This window comes from Pinus tabuliformis, chromosome 7 (assembly GCF_031772625.1).
Source record: "Pinus tabuliformis cultivar Carrire ecotype Pingquan chromosome 7, CPIR1, whole genome shotgun sequence".
In the NCBI taxonomy this organism is placed as follows: Eukaryota; Viridiplantae; Streptophyta; class Pinopsida; order Pinales; family Pinaceae; genus Pinus; species Pinus tabuliformis.
Genome location: NC_142293.1, coordinates 341711633 through 341731880, shown reverse-complemented (window position 1 = coordinate 341731880; position 20248 = coordinate 341711633).

The window sequence follows — 20248 nt, the reverse complement described above, 5'->3', positions numbered from 1 at the left end:
GTGATTGACTACATTCTTATTATTCACTTTTTCTACCATTCAACACTATTACATTGTTGTTTTACATTCAAAACTTTTATTTCATCATTCAAGTTATTGATAGTTTGTATCTTCTCAACAAACTTAGGTAACTAAGGAAATTTAAAATTAAAATGACCAGATTAATATTAAACATATTTAGCATATTTAAAATGATTGGAATAATTATATGTTCAATAAATTTTGTATGAACTTGCATGACTAAAACCAACATATATCCATCTTAACCCTAGATCTATGAAGTGCCAAGAGGGATCCAATCTCTAGAGGTGCAAACCTTTCCTCAAGTTTATCACTGCAAGAAGAGGTTTGCACCTCAAGATATTTGATCCCTGTCAGTGCTTGATAGATCGAGGGTTAATATGGATATAGGATGGTTCTAAACAATATTCTAACTTATCAATGTATATGCAAAAAAGGGTAGTGGACAAGGAAAATCTTACTTGATTCCTATATTAAAATTAATTTATTCTTAAAAGCCCTCAATTCTCATATAACATTACTATAACCATATATTATTCATGAATATGATTGTGGGGGGAGTTAATATGAAAACCACATATATATAATATGGTATTCATATTAAGTCCTCCTACCCTCACCCTATTCAAACCATATATATAATTGTTGACGATGTTGGATACCACCAACATACATGGGGTCTCCCCAATGTGAAGTCCCAATTAGACCTCACACCGTTTGGAGTAGGAGCTGCATTCGGAGTATCGGCTCGATTGCCATAACTATAATTTTCATGTTGGTTTCAATGATTAACATAAGATATTATCCACACAACCTTTGAATAAGAAAGTAATTTGACATTGTGAAACATCGATTGAATTGTGTAAATGAAGACCTTCACAAGCGGGAGACAAGAGTGAGTCTCTACAAGAAATTAATAGTACTAACCTAAGAGAGACACACGAGAGAATGAAAATATTCATTAGAAAAATAGTTCACATAATGATCATTAAAACAAATACAACACACATTAAACAAGATGAGTACCAAATGCACCAAAATAGTTCAATTTCTCCAGTTCATATGAACACAACATACAACGTAAAAATCCCAAGAATAGTCCTAAAATATTCATGATACATGCATGAAAAAGTGTTGGCTCATAAAGCTTCAATATTAGGAGAAAGTTCCAAGTACACAATTACAATAGTGAGGCATTAATTCTAGTAGTGGAACATTAAGTCACTTCTTACTTCTCCAAAGAACAACTTTTCTCTCTTATGCCAAGTAGAGAAGCCAATACTAGCTCTATAAAGCTTAAGCCTCCAAAATCTTTTTGCTTAAGTTATGGGGTTTATTTTATAACAAGGGGAATGAAATTTCATATCCCCATGAATCTAGAGTTAGCCTCATGATTCTTGGACTTCTATTATGAATTTTGGACATCTATGCAACCCTTGAACTTCCAAATGACTTTTGGACTTCTCTACATGACTTCTGGACTTCTATACAACTCTTTTGTCCATATGTGACTATGTTACTCTTCATATTCCACATGTGAACTTTAGACTTCCATGCCTTACATTTTGTCCTTTTCCCTTTAATAATTACATCATAACATTCCACATGATGTGGCATGACGCATGGACACACATTGACAATTATGATGACACTTTTACAAGTTACAACTTGACAATGATGACATGGACTTCATGATGAGGTGGTAATGCCAAGTTATCTTCCTTAATGCTTCATCTTGCATTCTTGATGATAGATCTTATCTATGATTAATATTCATGAAAGATCCTATTTTTCGGTTATATTTACCATCCAAAGGGTCTTGGATGATATTTGGAATCCTCTGAGTCATCATGCAATTCCTTCTTTCTGTCTTGTTCCATGATCTGCTTCATGTCTCCATCATAACTCTCTTCTATTCTTCTTCTCTACATGTGTTTCTTTATTATTCCTCCTTTCTATCTACTTTATCACTACCTTTTCATGCAAGGTACTCCTATCAATTAAAATCATTAATGACAAAGTGAAATAAGTCTTAAAAACATCTATTCTATCACTACCTACCTCATGGAATGATCAACTCATGATAGACCCGTGAGAGGGTTAAAAGAAGGAGGCTTGATTAGGATGGTGTGAGAAAACTCATTAGTGGATTAAGAAGGCTCAAATTCTAATTTTTACTATTCCATGCACTATGAAGAGGAGCTCCCCTTGGTTCAACGAAGTGGGGAAGCTAAAGGGAAAAGGTGGGAAGGCTTGTTACTGAAGGTTGTGCTATGGGCCCTAGAAGAAAAGAGAAGGAATATTTCGAAAGTGAAATTTGACTTGTCAAAGGATGAGATGAGGCCTCCTTCATATTTCCTACTACACCATGCACTGAAGAGGAAGGGTCTAAGCAAGGCTTAAGGGCATAATGCATAGGGGAAGAGGGAAGGATTAAGGCTTTAGGTTTAAAGACTACGCCATGCGCCCTAAGGGAAGAGGGAATGATGAAGGATTTAGGCTGCAAGTCTATGCCATGCACTCAAGATGAGACAAGGATTCTTGTTGGGTGCATTTTTTCAAGGGAAGGAACTCTTGTTTGTCTAAAGTGCACCTTGTTTTTCCAAAGTGTGCTTTTTTGTTCTAAACTATGCCTTGTTGTTCCAAAGTGCATCTTTTAATAGAGAGAAGGTCCTTATTCTTATGAAGTGTGATCTAATGGTCCTTATTATTATAAAGTTCTCTTCTTCATACTATGTTTGAAGTGAACTCACTAAGAGTTTGGAGTGTGCTTAGGCTTGGGAGAGTGTAGTTCTCTCCAACAATGGTTGCTTTTTCATCTAGAATGTGCTATTCACTGAGGGAGGTAACAAAAGGCTAGGTCACTTATCGTAGAAGTACTAAAGCATTGTGAGAGGGAGTAGACCTTAGAAAATACCTAGTGCATAAGTATGGGGGGAAAATAAATGTTAATGAGGCTCATGAATATGTTTCACTCATCACCTAGTAAGAGGGCTAATGCCTTTACAACTTTCACTCAGCAGGATGACCAAGAATAACTCTCAAAATGGCTAAGTGTGGGACCAACAAAGTAGGAGAAAGAAATGCATTATAACATGACAAAGACATGGATCAAACACATAAATTACATTAATACAAGCCAAATAAATTCACAAGATTCATGAACATTAATCACACCTTAAAATGAAAACCAAGTGACACCTACTTTTAAGTGAGATAGTTGAAATGACACATTGTAACACTTAGAAAACAAGTTATGACAAAAGTGATAACTCCAGCCAAAAGGTGTGCAAAGCTTTAAGACTGTGTCTAACACATATTCCAATGATATACATGACCATTTAATGTAGAAGGGTGCACCATAAATAACTTTGGTGGTACATAAATATGTGATACATGCAGGAGTGATAACAACAAAAGTTACACTTGTGATATGAGGAAAACATGAAGACAAAACTTGTAAAATGTGAACAAACTTGAAAGAAACACATGCTAGAGATAATATTGTTTATTTTTGATAGCTTTAGAGGTACTCCAAGCCCTAGGATTTGGGGTTTGGAGGTTGGAGCACCAAAAGATTCATTTGTGGGATTGGAACCCAAGGTTGGGGTTTTGCACGCATTGATGTTTGGTCCAAAACCATGGAGCATTTTGGACATGTGATGTATGGAGATGATAGAGGATGATGAGGAGAATCCAATGCAACAAATATAATATAATTTTGAGTTGTCTACGATGAGATATGAATTTTTGAAGGTTAAGGATGGGTTTTTGGCACATATGTCATGTAGGCTTGAGATGAAATGTGCCAAAAGATATGTCTCTTAAAGGAATTAGTGGAGCCCTTGTATTGGTATAAATATAATGTGAGTAAGGATCATTTTGATCATCCAAGAGTGCAACCAAAGGACAACAAGGGAGTGAGAAATAAGCTTGTACAAGAGAGAAAAGGCATCTTTGTTTTGGGCTGCAGATTAGGGTTACTTCAGCGAAGGAAGGAGGGATGTTAGGGCCTCTCCCAAGACTAATTTGGAGTGAAAGATAACCAATAGGAAGACTATGTTGGAGAGGGATACATTGGATAGGGATAATTCTGAGCTATTTGTGAAGGTATTTGTGGAATGATCCTTTAATGTTTAGGGTTACGTATTGTACAGGTGTTTGTGCAGGTAGGCTAGTCCCCAAACAATGGGTTGTTGGGTATGAACAAGGGCCGGTTTTAGCCCTACAAATGAGCATGAGACAACAAAAAGTACAAGGATGTATGGAAAAACTGTAGGAGGTTGATAGGAGGAAGAATAGTGGTCTCACAAGTGGCTGTGAGAAGCCTTAAACAGGAAGCCTCATCAACAAAAAGTCAATTTAGTTTAGAGGAGTAGTAAAAAGGTATGTTTGATTGAGTTTGTTTTCCTTATGTTGGGTTTATATTTAGACCAGATTGGATGGAAACTTTTGCAACCCGTGGAAGCCATGTGTTAGGGTTGACTTGGGTCGTTAGAAACCCTAACTAGGAGAATATTCTACAGTGGATTATTGACAAAGGTACTGGGCATCATTGGATTATTGGAGGGAAACTGTTGGTGTCCAAGAGTAGCCCTTGACAAGAAGTTATAAAGGGAACTTGATAGCTGAAGTTAGGTGAAGAGTTGAGCCTAATGTTTAGTTCTTTGATGGACGAAAGAAGTTACTAAATTAGTAGATCAAAGCTTAGGTGTTGGCCATCCTAGAAGAGAAGATTGGATCAATTTGTGTTCATTATACCAGAAGTGACTTACAGCAATGATAGGTGGCAACCCTCCTCGAGTCTGTATATGTTTTCTCTTGAAGGACTAAGTGGAATCTAGAGAGAAGATCAGAAGCAAAGGACGACATGACGAGGTATAAAATATATGTTGTGATTGTAGCATGATTGTCATTGTATCGTGTATTCTTGTACTTATGGATATTTGAGGGCCATTATCCCTTGTGTGGGAGCCCTAGATTATTGGATTATATGTTGATAATATAATGAATTTGGGTTACATATACTCTTGTTATTATTCTTATTGTGCACGTGATTGGTTTACTGCATTATATTGTTCCATTGTGCAAAGTAGCTTTGTTGAGATTCTTGGTTTGGTAGAGTTAGAGATTTTAAGATTCTATCCTAGAAACTAGGGTCATGGAAAGTCAACATGGTATTAAAGGGTGTCTGAACTGATTTGGGACATTGTGAATCAAAGAGTGCACAATGAAGTACAACTTAAGAGGGAGTTGGTCACATTGTAGGTGAAGGGCTCACTACAATGTCAAAGTTGCAGGTTGGCCTTCGGTATGAGGACAAGTTTGAAGGGATGTATAACTATAATCCTTGGAAGGAAAGGATCAAGGTGGTATTGCAGGTCAATAGGATCTGGGTGTTCGCTAAGAAAGAGATCAAGAAGTCAACTGACCCTAAGGAGAGGGAAGTGTATGAGGAATTGGATATGAGGGAAATATCTATCGTCTTATATGGTGTGAAGGATCCCCTAATACCTCATTTATCTGAGAAGAACATTGCACATGAGATGTGGATGAATATTCAAAATTTGTTCTAGGATAAGATTGAGAACTGGGTACTTGTATTGTAGGATAAGTTGAAGTCCACCAATATGATACAAGGTGAAGGAGTGACTTTGTATCTAATAAGGTTGTCTCAAGTCAATGATGAGCTTGCTTCCGTAGGTGTGACTATTTCAGATTCTCGTATGGTGAGGATCAATTTGAAAGGGTTCATTGAGGAATGGAAGCCCTTCATCAAGGGGATCATTGCCAGAGATAAGTTTCCAGACTATAATAGGCTATGGGTGAAAGTCATTCAAGAATATTTGTGAGATGAGGATATTCATCTGAAGAAGAGGGCGTCATATGATGATGTGGCACATGTAACATGAATGAAGGTTAATTCGAAGAAGGACTTGAGTAAAATCAAAATTTTCAACTTTGGCAAGATGGGTCATTTTTCATTGAGATGTACGATGAAGAAGAAGATGGGAGATGATGAGAAGAAGAAAGGGAAGTAGGTTGTCGGTGTTGCCACCTCTACTCAGATAGACGGTCTCACTAGGAGGTTGGAGGAGCAGTACTTTGATATGATCTCTCATTTCTCACAAGGTGCTATTGATGAGGATGGATGGTACATGGAAAGTGGTGCGTTGAAACATATGACATGGTCAAAAGAGGTATTTGAGACTCTAGCTGAGTGGGACTTGAAGTTTCACATGGTGTTGGGTGATAAGAGTTCAAGGCGATCAGAGGATTGGGAGTTGTGCCATTCAGGATGGAGTTAGGACGAGTGATGCGAGTCTAGGATGTACTATTTGTAGTAAGACTCAGATATACCGTCATACTTGTCTCAGTGATCAAGAATACAGGGTTTGAGGTCTTATTCTAGGATGGGAAGGAAAGATTCAAGACCAAAGGCTCTAACTCCATAGGTATTATGATTGGTGTTAGAGAGCATGGTATATATATGCTAACGGGAAAGATTATGGATCATGGAAAGAAGAAGCAAGAGGATCTAGTGTAGGTTCTAGAGAAGAAGGTGCAGGTGCAAGCCTTAGAGAGGTAGATACAGGTTCTAGAGAAGAAGGTCTAGGTTCCATAGGCTCAAAGTGAGTCAATTTCTAGGGGAAGTTTCAGGTTCAGAGGGAGACTTTGCAGCCCAAGAAGAGCATGTGGTCAATGGGGAGAAAGGGTGCTCCTAAAATTTCCAAGAGGGAATCATAGAGAGAATGGAACACATTCCAAGAGAAGAAGAAGGATAAGGATGCTTCTATTGACAACGACACTTTAGAGAGAGGTGTAGTTCATACTATAGGAATTATTGTAATTTTGAGCACCAAGAGTTGGGCGAGTGTTGCGAGTAGTGATGATGATGATGAGATACTTCCTAGTCTTGGAATTACCTCACCCACTAAGAGGGAGTGTTTATTTTTGACATCTTAGGAGGTACTCCAAGCCCTAGGGTTCAGGTTTTGGAGGTTGGAGTGCCACAAAAGTCATTTGTGGGCTTGGAACCAAAGGTTGGGGTTTTGAACCCATTGATTTTTGGGCCAACACCGTGGAGAATTTTGTACATGTGATGGATGGAGATGATAAAGGACATTGATGAGAGTCCAACACATTAAAAATCATATAATTCTGATTTTTTTACGATGAGATATGAATTTTTGAAGGTTAAGGTTGGGTTTTTGGCACATAAGTCATGTAGGCTTGAGATAAAATGTGCCTAAAGACATGTCCCTTAAAGGATTTCGTGGAGCCCTTGTATTGGTACATATTCCCTTGTATTGGTATAAATATATGGTGAGGAAGGATCATTTAGATCATCCAAGAGTGCAACACAAGGGTAGTGAAGGAGTGAGAAAGAAGCTCATACAATGGAGAAAAATAATCTCTGTTTTGGGCCATAGGTTAATGCTACTTAAGGATGTTAGGGCCTATCCCAAGATTATTTTGGAGTGTGAGACAACCAATAGGAAGGAAGCATTGGATAGGGATAATTCTGAGTTGTTTGTGGCATGATCCTTCACTGCTTAGGGCTGTGTATTCTATAGGTTTTTGTGCAGGTAGGTTAAGCTATAACTGTGGGTTGTTGGGTATGAATAGTGGATGGTTTCATCCCTACAAACGAGCATGAGTCAACAAGAAAAATAATGATGTATGCCAAAAATGTAGGAGGCTAATAGAAGATGGAACAATGGGATCATAGGTGGCTGTGAGAATCCCTAACCAGGCAACCTCATCAACATCAGTAACTTTAGTTTAGAGGAGCAGTCAAAAGGTATGTTTGACTGAGTTTTTGCCTTGTGTTGGGTATATATTTATACCAGATTGGATGGCATATTTTTAAACGCATGGAAGCCATGTGTTAGGGTTGACTTGGGTGGTTAGAAACCCTAACTAGGAGCATATTCTAGAGTGGATTATTGATAGAGGTATTGGGCATAATTAGATTGTTGGAGGGAAACGTGTTGGTGTCGAAGAGTAGCCCTTGAGAAGCAGTCATAAAGGGAGCTTGACAGCTGAAGTTGGATGAAGATTTGAGCCTAATGTGTATCTCTTTGATGGACGAAAGAAGATACTAGATTGGCATATCGAAGCTTAGGTGTTGGCCAAACTATAAGAGAATATTGGATTAACCCATATTCATTGTAGCAGAAGTGACTTACAACAGTGATATGCGACAACCCTCCTAGAGTCTCTATGTGTTCTTTCCTGAAGGACTAAGGAGAAACTAGAGAGAATATCGGAAGCAAAGCACCAACATGATGAGATACGACATACATGTAGTGATTGTAGTGAGATTGTCATTGTATATTGTATTCTTGTATTTGTTGATATTTGAGGGCCATTATCCCTTGTACGAGAGCCCTAGACTTTTGTATTATATGTTGATAATATAATCAAGTTTGGTTACATATACTATTGTTATTATTCTTATTGTGCACGTGATTGGTTTACTGCATTATATTGTTCTGCAGTGCAAAGTAGTTTTGTTGAGATTATTGGTTTGGTAGCATCAAATATTTTAAGATTCTATCCTACACACTAGGGTTGTGGAAATTCAATAAAGATAACATGAAATTGACACTTATTAATTTGAAATATAGAAAAAGTGACAGTCCCGAATGTGCAAGAGACAGTTGTGAAAACGAAGGTGCACCAAAAGAAACAATTAAGAAAACTCACTAAAAGAGGGGTACAAACACAACCAAAGTGAGGGAGACTGTCAATGAAAGTGTACACTAATGGTCAAAACGAGTTGAACATTGCACAAGAACTATCTCGATAGATGGTTCTATTCTTGTCTAAGGTTGAATAAAGAAAGCGTGCTCATAAGTTCAACCAAGACTGTGCATGTGTGAGAAAGAGAATTTTACAAATAAATGTATCACAAATAATCAATAAACCATGGAGGGATTATGGAATGATAGATCATAAGACCCTAAGTAGGCTCAAAAATTCAAGTGTAGGTAAAATATTGGAGGGTGTTGATTGCAACGCCAACAATTGGCGACACACTGGTATAACTCCAACTTCTCTATTTCAGTTTAATTCTATAAGTGCAATGTCTGAGTCCTTTAGGAAGTATTTGTTTTCCATACAAACTACCACAGTCTTGCTACTTATCTTGGTTAAATAAATATTCCCCTCTATTCTTTCCTTAGTTTGAAACATATCAATATAAGACTAGTCATGCCTCGACTGTTTCAATAGGGGAGAAGGATAGTAAGTATACCAAGATTTTAAGCACATTCCCCAGTGTTGCTCCACTACTGACAAGCCTAAAAATACCCCAGAAGAGTTTCCTCAAGAGAACATAAGCATCTCTTCACTACTAGTAGGCCTGGACAATACCCCAACAAAGTTTCTTACTTCACCTCTCTACGCATGAAGCCTTTGTCTTCTTTCACCCTTTATTTATTTTATTTAAAGAATTGTGCTTAGGAACTTATTTATTTACCAAAGAAGAACAAGGATCCTGACTTATTGAGAGAAGAAGAGTTTGTTCCTTATTTTAAGGGATTTAAAAGATACATGGTCATTTTAAAGTTTTTTTCCTTTCGTTTCTTTACTCGGTTAAATAGATAGGTCAAAACAACATTCAATATAGGGCTAAGTCAAGAATGAAGATCCTAATAAATATACGGGCTTCGTAGTTTGACCATTAAGGCTTTCCATATAGAATGAATCATATTTTCCATTTAGGCATCATCAACTTTAAATATATATAAAACCAATATAGATAAGATGATAATAGATAAGGCAAGAATTGTTCATCATCACAATTTACCTTTTCAAGTTTTTCCACAGTATCTTTTGAGCCAAAAGGAACATCTTTCATGCAAAGTCTTATTAAGAAAAAATGAAAGAGAATACATAAAAAAACAAAAATAAGAAACAAGAGACAAAGAAAATGGACACTGAACCCAAAAGCATCATGTAAGACATAAATCCCAAAAAAAAAAATAGTTGTAAAGACTAGATGGATATCGGGAAGCAAGATGGATGCAGTTCAAAGAAAACTAAATTCAACTGAGCCTACTCCTAACCTTACTAGCTAGAAGGTTAGGGCTAAGTGAAATGATATTTCCAATGAAGCTAGTGTAATTTCTCCCAACATGAAATCACAAAGATACGAGCTATGAAAAATGACATAATAAAATGTGCAACAGAAAAATAAGAGCTTTAATATCTTGCACAAAAAATAGAAGGTCTTCGTTAGATGTAAGAAAGTGTAAAATCCTTAACCAACATGCTACCTTACCTTTTCCATGAAAAACATAATCAAACAAACCTTGAAGGATCCATGTGTATGTACTTGAACTTATATTGTCTTCCTTAGCATACATCAAGAGATATCATAACTTTCTTTTAGCAAATGGAATTTCTAAGTAAGATGCTTCCAAATTATGATAGATTGGATCATGAAATTAAAAAAAAAATCCTCTTGAATATCCTGGAATCCTTGGGAGAAATAATTTTCAATTAATGGTGTGGAATTGGGATGAGAAATATGATCATATTCATAAAGCTTGTCAAGATAGTGAGGGTCTGACATAACCATCAATGGAGGCTGAAGTGCCTCAACTGCTTGAAAAGTATTTGAAAATTAAGAACATAGTCCATAAATATCAATTGGTATAAAACAACCATCATTAGGTACACTAGTGGGAAAATGATCAATTGAATGACAATTGTTAGAAGAAGAACCATGATTAGATTTCCTGATTAAGGCATAAGATTCTCGGTTAGGAGTCAACAAAAATAGATCAATTTGAATAACATTAAAAATTCTTTGAATGATAGAATTGTCTTCCTCATATGTTGAATGTGAAAAACCATCTACTTCTAACTGGTTACAAACTAGATAGAAATCATAATTATTAAATAGGAATTCCAATATGGCAAGCACATGAAACTAGTCAATATGTAGTGGATGAAAGAGGGGAAATTGTCTTGGTAAATAACAAAAGTATTCATTAATACTTAAGAGGATACCTGCTGCTATGAACAAAATAAATATTATCAAAATATCCACAAGAAGGATTGGATTTGATTACATTCAAAAGAATCTAATAGACATGAATACTTCAGCCACTTATAATATTTAGAATGTCCAACTTCATAACTTTTCTCATCCATGAAAGGTATACATTCCAAACCCAAGTTTGATATAAGAGATTTTCATGAAGATGAACTAGCTGAAAGATAATCTTCAATTTGATCAGATATTTAATATTGAAAGTCAGAAAAGCTATGTCCGACAATACTAGAAAGAATTCAAGAAGGAATTCACATCTATTGAAACCATGCAAAGAAAATATTTTTGTGAGAGAATATAAATCTGATTTAGTTCAGGGATCTTACTAGAGTTGTGAGAACTTGACATAACCATCGATGAAAGTTTAAGTGTCTCGAATTCCTGACAAGTATTGGAAATTTCAAAGATTGTAGAATCACATTTTAAATATTGTATCAGATCATGCATGGTACATGGAAAACTATCATCAATAGTTTCAACTAAATTATCAATATCTAGGTGGCATCCAACTAGATCACAGATTTGATTAGATGTGTTAACTTCAACAAACAAATTACCCAAGATATAAGGTTCTTCCAATTGTAAATAAATGGACATGTAAGTTAGAAAAATCTCATTAGTAACCTGAATAAAATATTTTTCTTCATGCAAAATTGGAAATGACAAAGGATGGAAAGGATACTTGATAAGTTGATTACTTACTTCTTCATCATGGATGACCTCACTTCCTTATGACAATTCAGATTTTTCCTTATTGGGTGGTAGATCTGAGGAGAAAGACATATAAGAAATAGAATACAAGGAATGAGGGGTTGAAGGAGAAGCTTCCATGAGAGAAAATTCTTTAAACAAATTAGATTCCAGGCTGAAATCTTTCAAAAAAAAATCTTCTTAAGAAACTGAAAGATTAGCTAATGGACTTGGGAATACATCATCACATACATTAATAGAGTATCATTAGAATGATGATTTACCAAGACTTTAGGTTGATTAGACAAATAAAATTCATTAGATTCATCACTGAGATTCTTAGATTCAAAATCAGCCAAGGATGGAAGAACATTATTTTGACATGGAGGATTTTGAAAAAGAGAAGAAAGATAAAAAGAATCCCCACCTTCCTGCTCCTCTACTTGTGAAGAATGACTACCTTGCATCTGATCATTGTTTGGATTTGGAAGAGAATGATTAACAAATATAGGGGCAAGGTATCATGAGAAAAATATGACAGAGGATGACAAGAATCCAAATCAGATTCAAGACTATATTATGAGTGTCAATACCATCTTGAGGAATGTAAATATTAGTCTTCACCTTAGGTTCCATTAACCATTCCAAATTATCCTCGGTCAGATCCAAATCATGGGAAGTGGATGGTGGTTGAGAAAATGGATTAGGAGTTTGATTTGTGGAATTCCCAACTTGATCATTAATACATATAGGCACCCTAATTGGTATTGAAAAAGGAGGAGGACAAGGAACAAAAGGAACAATAGGTTCCTCCTTTGAGATTGGAGGTGTCTCACAATTTCCAAAAGTTGGGAGAATGGGAACATCTAGGGGTTTAGATTCACATTGATTCAAAGGGAACCAAACCAAATGTTCAAACTTTTTCTTAAATAAATCCCAATCCATATTTTCTTCAGGAAAATCAGAACATAAATGAATTAATCTATCATCAAAATCCTCTATTGATTCATTAGAATCCCTTCTAAGTTGATTTATTCTTTTATAAACAACTCGGTAATCATATATATCAAAATCTTGATGAAGATCCTTAGGAAATTGTTGAAACGAATGGGTAGAGGCAGATGGTAATGTATGACACCATTAAGTAACATGACCTTCAAGAGTGAGGGTGAATAGAATACACAAAACATATTCATCATCGATTTCATGATATTTATAAAACCCAAGAAAATCATTCATGTGCTTGGATAAACATGTACCACCCTCCCCATCAAACCTGAATTGAGACAAGACATGAATAATTTCTACAGAGATTGAAAGATACATTTAAAATAAGAGATTCAAAATAGACTCGACGAGCATATCTTGTCATCTGGCCCTCCTTCTATCACCATAATGTTGTTGGTGTTGGATACATCCAACATATAGTGGGTCTCCCCGATGTGAAGTCCCAATTAGACCTCCCAGCATTTGGAGTAGAAGCCACATCTAGAGTATCGACCCAACCACCATAACTGCAATCTTTTCTTTGGTTTCAATGAATAACATAAGATATTATCCACATAACCTTTGAATAAGCAAGTAAGTTGACATTGTGGAACACCAGTTGCAATGCGTAAATGAAGACCTTCATGAGAGGGGGACGAGAGTGAGTCTCTAAAAGGAAGTAATAGTATTAACCTAAGAGATACACATGATAGGATGAAAATATTTGTTAGAAAAATACTTCACATAATGATCATTAAAGCGAATACAACACACATTCAATGAGATGAGTACCAAAGCCACTGAAATAGTTCAATTGCTCCAGTACATATGAACACAACGTATATCATAAACATCCCAAGGATAGTCCTAAAAAATTCGTGATACATGCATGAAAAAGTCTTTTCTCATAGAGCTTCAATATTAGGTGAAAGGTCCAAGTACATAATTACAATAGTGAGGCACCAATTCTAGTAGTGGAACATTATGTCACTTCTTGCTTCTCCAAAGAATAATTTTTCTCTCTTATTCCAAGTAGAGAAGCCAAGACTAGCTCTCCAATGCTTAAGCCTCCAAAAGCCTTTTGGTTCAGTTATGAGGTTGCTTATATAACAAGGGGAATGACCTTTCATATCCCCATGACTCTTGAGTTACCCTCATGACTCTTGGACTTCTATTATGACCTTTGAAATTCTATGCAACTTTTGAACTTCCAAATGACTTTTGGACTCCTATACAACTCTTTTGTCCATATATGACTATGTCACTCTTCAAATTCCACATGTGACCTTTGGAATTCCACACCTTACAGATTGTCTTTTTCCCTTTAATAATTACATCATTACATTCCACATGATTTGGCTTGACACATGGACACCTATTGACCATTATTATGACACTTGTACAAGTTTCAACTTGACAATGATGACATGGACTTCATGATGAGGTGGCGATGCCATGATGTCTTCCTTGTTGCTTCATCTTACATTATTGATGGTAGATATGATCTATGCTTAATCTTCATGAAAGATCCACTTTGTCTCTTATCTTCACCCTTCAAAGCATCTTGGATGAGATTTGGAATCCTTCGAGTCATCATGCAATGTCTTCTTTATGTCTTGGTCCATGCTCTGAATCATGTCTCCATGATATTTCTCTTTTATTCTTCTTCTTCATGGGTGTTTATTTATAATTTCCCCTTGCTATCTACTTTAAGCATTACCTTGTCATGCTAGGAAGGTACTCCTACTAATGAAAACCATTAATGTAAAAGTGAAATCAGTTTCAAAAACATTTATTCTATCTTACCTAGCTCATGGAATGATCAACTCATGATAGGCATGTGAGAGGGTTAAAAGGAGGCTTGATTAGGAAGGTAGAAGAAAACTCATCAGTGGCTTAGGAAGGATCCATTTTTCATTTTTACTATGCCATGTACTATGAACAAGAGCTCTCCTTGGTCCAACGTAGTATGGAAGTTGAAGGGACAAGGTGGGAAGGCTTGTTTCTTAAGGTCATGCTATGCGCCCTAGAAGGAAAGAGAAAGAAGACTTGGAAAGCACAGTTTGACTAGTCAAGTGTTGAGAGGAGGCCTCCTTCAACATTTATTACTATGCTATGTACTAAAGAGGAAGGATCTAAGAAAGGCTTGAGTGTAGAGCACATAGGGGAAGAGGGAAGGATGATGACTTCAAGCTTCAAGGATACTCCATGCGCCCTAAGGGAAGAGGGAAGGATGAAGGATTCAAACTTCAAGACTACACTATGTTCTTAAGAGGAGACAAAGCTTCTTATTGGGTGCAATATTTCAAGGGAAGGAACTTTTTTTTGTCTGGAGCATGCCTTGTTTTCCAAAGGGTGCTTTGTTGTTTTGAAGTGCACCTTATTGTTCCAAAGTTTGCCTTTGAAGGAAGAGAAGGTCCTTGCTATTCCAAAGTGCACTAAAATGGTCCTTGTTCTTTTGAAGTGTGCTTTTTCGCTATGGATTTGAAGTGATCTCACTATTAGTTTGGAGTGCCCTTATGCTTGGGAGGTCACAATTGTTGGGCATGGAATCTCCCCCCACAGCATGTTTTGGGGTTCAAAGCCTAGTTTTGGTCAAATATTATTGTAAGACTCTGCGAATTGTGGGCGCGGAGCACAAGATTATATTGAGTGATAGGGTTGTTCACCCTAACCTTTGCAATATAATGTAATGTAACATTGGCCTACCCATGGTCCTTGGACCATGGGATTGTATAAATAGAGAAAGGCTCTAAGTGTAGAGGATAGCGAAGGAAGATAGAGAGAAAGCATGAGGCATTGAGTCGAATATGTAAAGTCTTGAGTTGTAGTAGTAGGAAGAGGCTTTGCAGCTGAGTGCGCAGAGGCCTAGTAGAGTCTGCAACTTAGTGCGTGGACCCCTACAACTGAGTGTGCAGGGTAGTGTCGAGTCTGTAACTGAGCAAGAAGAATAATAAAAGGCGTTGATTCCAAATATTGTGTATCTATTTTTGTCTTTCTTTCCATGCCTTTATACTATTTTATTTCTTGCGCGCACTTATATGAATACTAAACACTATTAAGTATAATTAGACTCACACAGATAAGTTAAGTAATTGGTTAATAACATATTAGTAGTAAGGAATTTGGGTAATAGCACAGCCCGCACCTCGAGCAGTGCTACGCGAAGGCAGCATCGCAGACTACGAGGGAATGATAGGTAGTAATGTGTGCTCAGGGTCAAATTGTGGACCACCACAAATCATCAGACATCTCTAGGGTGTGGAAACCTAGTTCTAGCACCCTTCCATACTACTTCGGGTGAGACCTCAGTCTGTGCTCCATAGACTATTGCTGAAAGGGCTAGTAGTACCAGGATTTGTTTGGCTAAATCACCTCCGAACCTGGGTTAGGCCCCATCAAGCCAACAAATGGTTCCTTTGTCGGGACTGGGATCTGCATAAGGTATGTCTGATGTCGTGGCATTGGAATCCAATGAAGAAAGAAATTGAAGAGTGGTTGGATGAGAAGATTCACGAGTTCACAACACAGGAAAATAGGAATTCGCTAATGTCTAAGGAATAGTGGTTGGAGCAGTGCTTATATACGGAAATCCACGAAAGTTTCTTTTCCTCCTTTTCTTCTGAGCTATATGAGTGGATCGCAAAACTAGTAGACAACCAAGGAACGTGTAGGCTCGATAAACCGATCGTGTGGACACCAGAATTAGTGCGCAAATTAGAAGCCTCAGAAGATAAGATCATGCGTGTTGTAGACCATTGGCTCAATCGAATTATAGGAGGATTTATCACTGAGTTTGTAGTAGATACGACTGTCAGCTACAGTGAGGCAGAAAGATGCTTCCTCAAAGGACCACGAGGTAAGTATATCAAATCTTTGAACACTTGGATTAAGATGTTATTGTGTGAAAAGTAGGTTATGTGGATAAATTAATGTCTGGGGCTACGCGAAGTGGGAAGATCTATAGAAACAAAGATAGCACATGGATAGAAAATAGCCCCTTGATTTCGCCTCGACAAGAAAGCAAGGAAGAGCTTGCGGAAGTTTCACCAAGAAGCACGGTCAGTCTGATAAGACAGCAGATCCCGCGGTTACAATCTCCACCTACACCACCATCCGTCTCACCATCTTCACCTCCATATCCAACCACCCCACCTCTACAACCCTCACAGTTCAATATGGCGAATGAAATAATGTTGCGGTATTTAGAGGAGTAGGAAACGAAGATCCAGACCAATTTTGGTTCATGGTAAAAGCTGTATGGGAAGCGCAAGGAGTCACGGATGATAATATCAAGAAGGCCACATTGGTAAGCGCATTATAGGACCACACCCTAACATGGTACATTAAACACTCTAATGATCATCCAAACGCAGGAATTGCAGAAATTCAGGTAGCGCTGAATAGGGAATTTAGCAGGCCAAAGTCAGAGACACAATCAATTATCGGATTTAAGGAGATCGCGATGCTCCCAGGCGAGATCCCCTGGGATTTGGATCAAAGATTGAAGAGTATGATTCACGAAGCCAACATGACGTTGACGGATGCTTAGCACCGCGCATGGTTTGTAGCATCACTATCACCAAATTTAAGGACGACGCTGTCACAACAAAAGCTATCCACCCAGGCTGAAGCTCTGGAAATGGCAATGAGATTGCATGAGACCCCTATACAAAATCCTGGTCTGGGAGTCTAGCAAATCCACGTGTAACTACAAAATTTGTGTTTGGAAAGGCAGAGCTTGAATCAGGATAGAACACCTTGGCTAGAGGCGCGTGAGGAAGTATGGTGCATAAAATGTAAAAATCAAGGGCATGATAAGGACCATTGTCCAGTTTTTGCGAACTATTTAGCGATAGGAGGGCCAATGCCATTAAGACTAGAAGCGAAAGCATTGCCCAATGCGGCGCTTGCATTATGGTGTGCGATTTGTCAGATAGGAGGGAAACATAATACCGATAATTGTCACCTATTGTAGATGTATACATAGACGTCCCAGTAATTGTTCTGCAATTTTTGCAGGTCGGTAGGCCATGATGAACGCACCTGTAGAAGCTACAAACTAATGATGGATCAGACTCCTACCTATAGAATGCAGACCAAAATTTGAGCCCTTGATCCGAATGCAGGGATGGTGCGCACTGGATTTCAGGGGCACGGACGAGGACGAGGAGGAGTGGGACCAAAGGGGTTGCAGACAACTAATTTGTTACAATTGTGGAGGACTAGGACACTACGCCTACAATTGTATGAATCCAACCAGACCATCATGTTTGTACACTACCCAATTTGACCATGAGGCAGAGGATTGCCCTACACTGATAACAAAATTACACGAAAAAGGGGTACTCCAGCCTCCTCCAACTTAGAATTTACAAATGATGAGGTCTGAACCACGCGAAGAAGACCCGAATGTAAACATAGTACTTAGAAGTGGTATCTCGACACGAGATGATAAGGGTAAGAAGCCTAAAGAAAGTGCGTGGGTTTGCAAGGCTCCTGCAAAGGAACCTGAATTTGATTTAAAGTGCACAAAGGAGACATGCATGGAAGCTAAGAAGAGCTTCATCGAGGCCTCCACTTCAGGTAGTAAGGATCAACTAGAATCAGGGATGGATCCTTCACTGCTCACTGCCTTTCTAGAGACATGCATGAAATTGCTGTGCACCAATAGGGCAGTGAAAGGATTACAAGAGCTTATCACTAGATGTGCAGGGTCAGGAGAACCGTGCGTGGTCCTGAAAGTAGGAAATCATGCATTGCGCACAGGAAGGGAACTAAGATTGACTGCACAAAGTGGAGAATATGAAATGGATCAGGTGATTCTAGATTTAGGATCGGACATGAATGTATTACCAAAATGGACATGGGAACACATGGGCAGGCTCATGTTGTAGTGGTCTCCTATTCAATTACGAATGGCTAATCAGCAGAAGATTCTACCAATGGGGAGATTGCAAGAGGTAATAGTGGATATTGAAGGTGCAAGCACACTAGCGGATTTTGAAGTGATAAAGATTGTCGATGATAGTAATCCCTATCCTACAAAACTAAGCATAGACTAGGCTAGTGATATGAACGGAATCATAAACTTGAAGAAGCACAAAATGATTTTTGAGAAAAAGGTACTATGCATCGTCGTACCGCTAGACCCTGCCAAAGGAGTACGATACATTGAACCAGTGTGCAACGATGATAGTGATGATGATCTTGATTGCATCTACAAGATAATTGTGTGAGAACAGGATTGCGTGTGAATCCAACTATCGATGGTAGGATTGCATGGGAGTGCAAAAGCTCCTGCACTTCGGATTCGGATGAAGAAATAGAATGATGAAAGAATAAGCTGCATGAAGTAACAACGCTCAATTGCAATACAATGATGAGATCACTGCGCTGTGTAACAACAGAGGTAAGGGATCTGCCAAAGTATGATGGGTTGACAGCGGTGGAGGAATTTCTGAACAAATTTGAAAGCGCAGTACCAAAACAACAGTGGTTCGATGCACTAAAATGGGCACTGCGTGCTACGCCTACAAGATGGTGGGGTACGCATCAAAAAGTCTTCAAGGATTGGCGCGAATGCAAAAGGAGGATGTGCCTACGATTTGGAAAACCCCAGTTAGGGATGAGAGTCAGTTGTGAGGGAAAAAACAACTTGCATGACCACCTTTCCCGGTGGGTGCAAACCTATGACATGTAGTTTGCCCCAACACACACTAGTCCGAGAATAGAGGATCGGAACAAAGCACCGTAGCAGAAAAGGTGAAGCACGCTATGGATTATCCATGGAGAAGTGTTCGACAGGGTGTGTGAAGTACTGAATAGGGTTCACCAGGTGTGATGTACCAACTGGGACCTACACATTCCAGCGATCCAATGGGCCTATAGGACAATGTGAAAAACCTTGACCGTGAAACCAATCCCAAGGTTGCAGAATGAAGAACGGACCCTAATCTCTGAAGAACTTGCAAAAATGAACCCACATGGAATAGCACTTGTAGGTGGAATAGTGTGCGATGCCCAGAATGAAGAAATCACACAGCTATGCAAAGTAGAACACGTAAGACTTTAAGAAGCCATTCAGCAAGGGAACCGTAGACTTCGTGAACTTGAAAAGGACCGAGTACGACTAAGGAAGAAAAGCATGTTGATGGACGCAGAGGTTAAGAAGTTGGAAGACGAAATAAAGGAAGCTCTTCTCGTAAAAAAACTAATGGTGGTACGGCAAGGTGTGCACACCCATAGTGATAACTGGGAGAACTATCACCAAGAATTAATTAGTCTATTTCCTTGGCTCGGACCATATATCACACAACGCAGTAATCAATAAAGCGCACTACAACCAGTAAAGCGTGTGGCAAGAACAACTGAGGATTTTTCGCGGACTATTTTGAGGGGCTAAATGAAGCTCTGCACGGGTGGTATGACCACCTGACTAGTCATTGGAAGAACAGTCTCAGTGCTCCAGGCAGTTGAAAG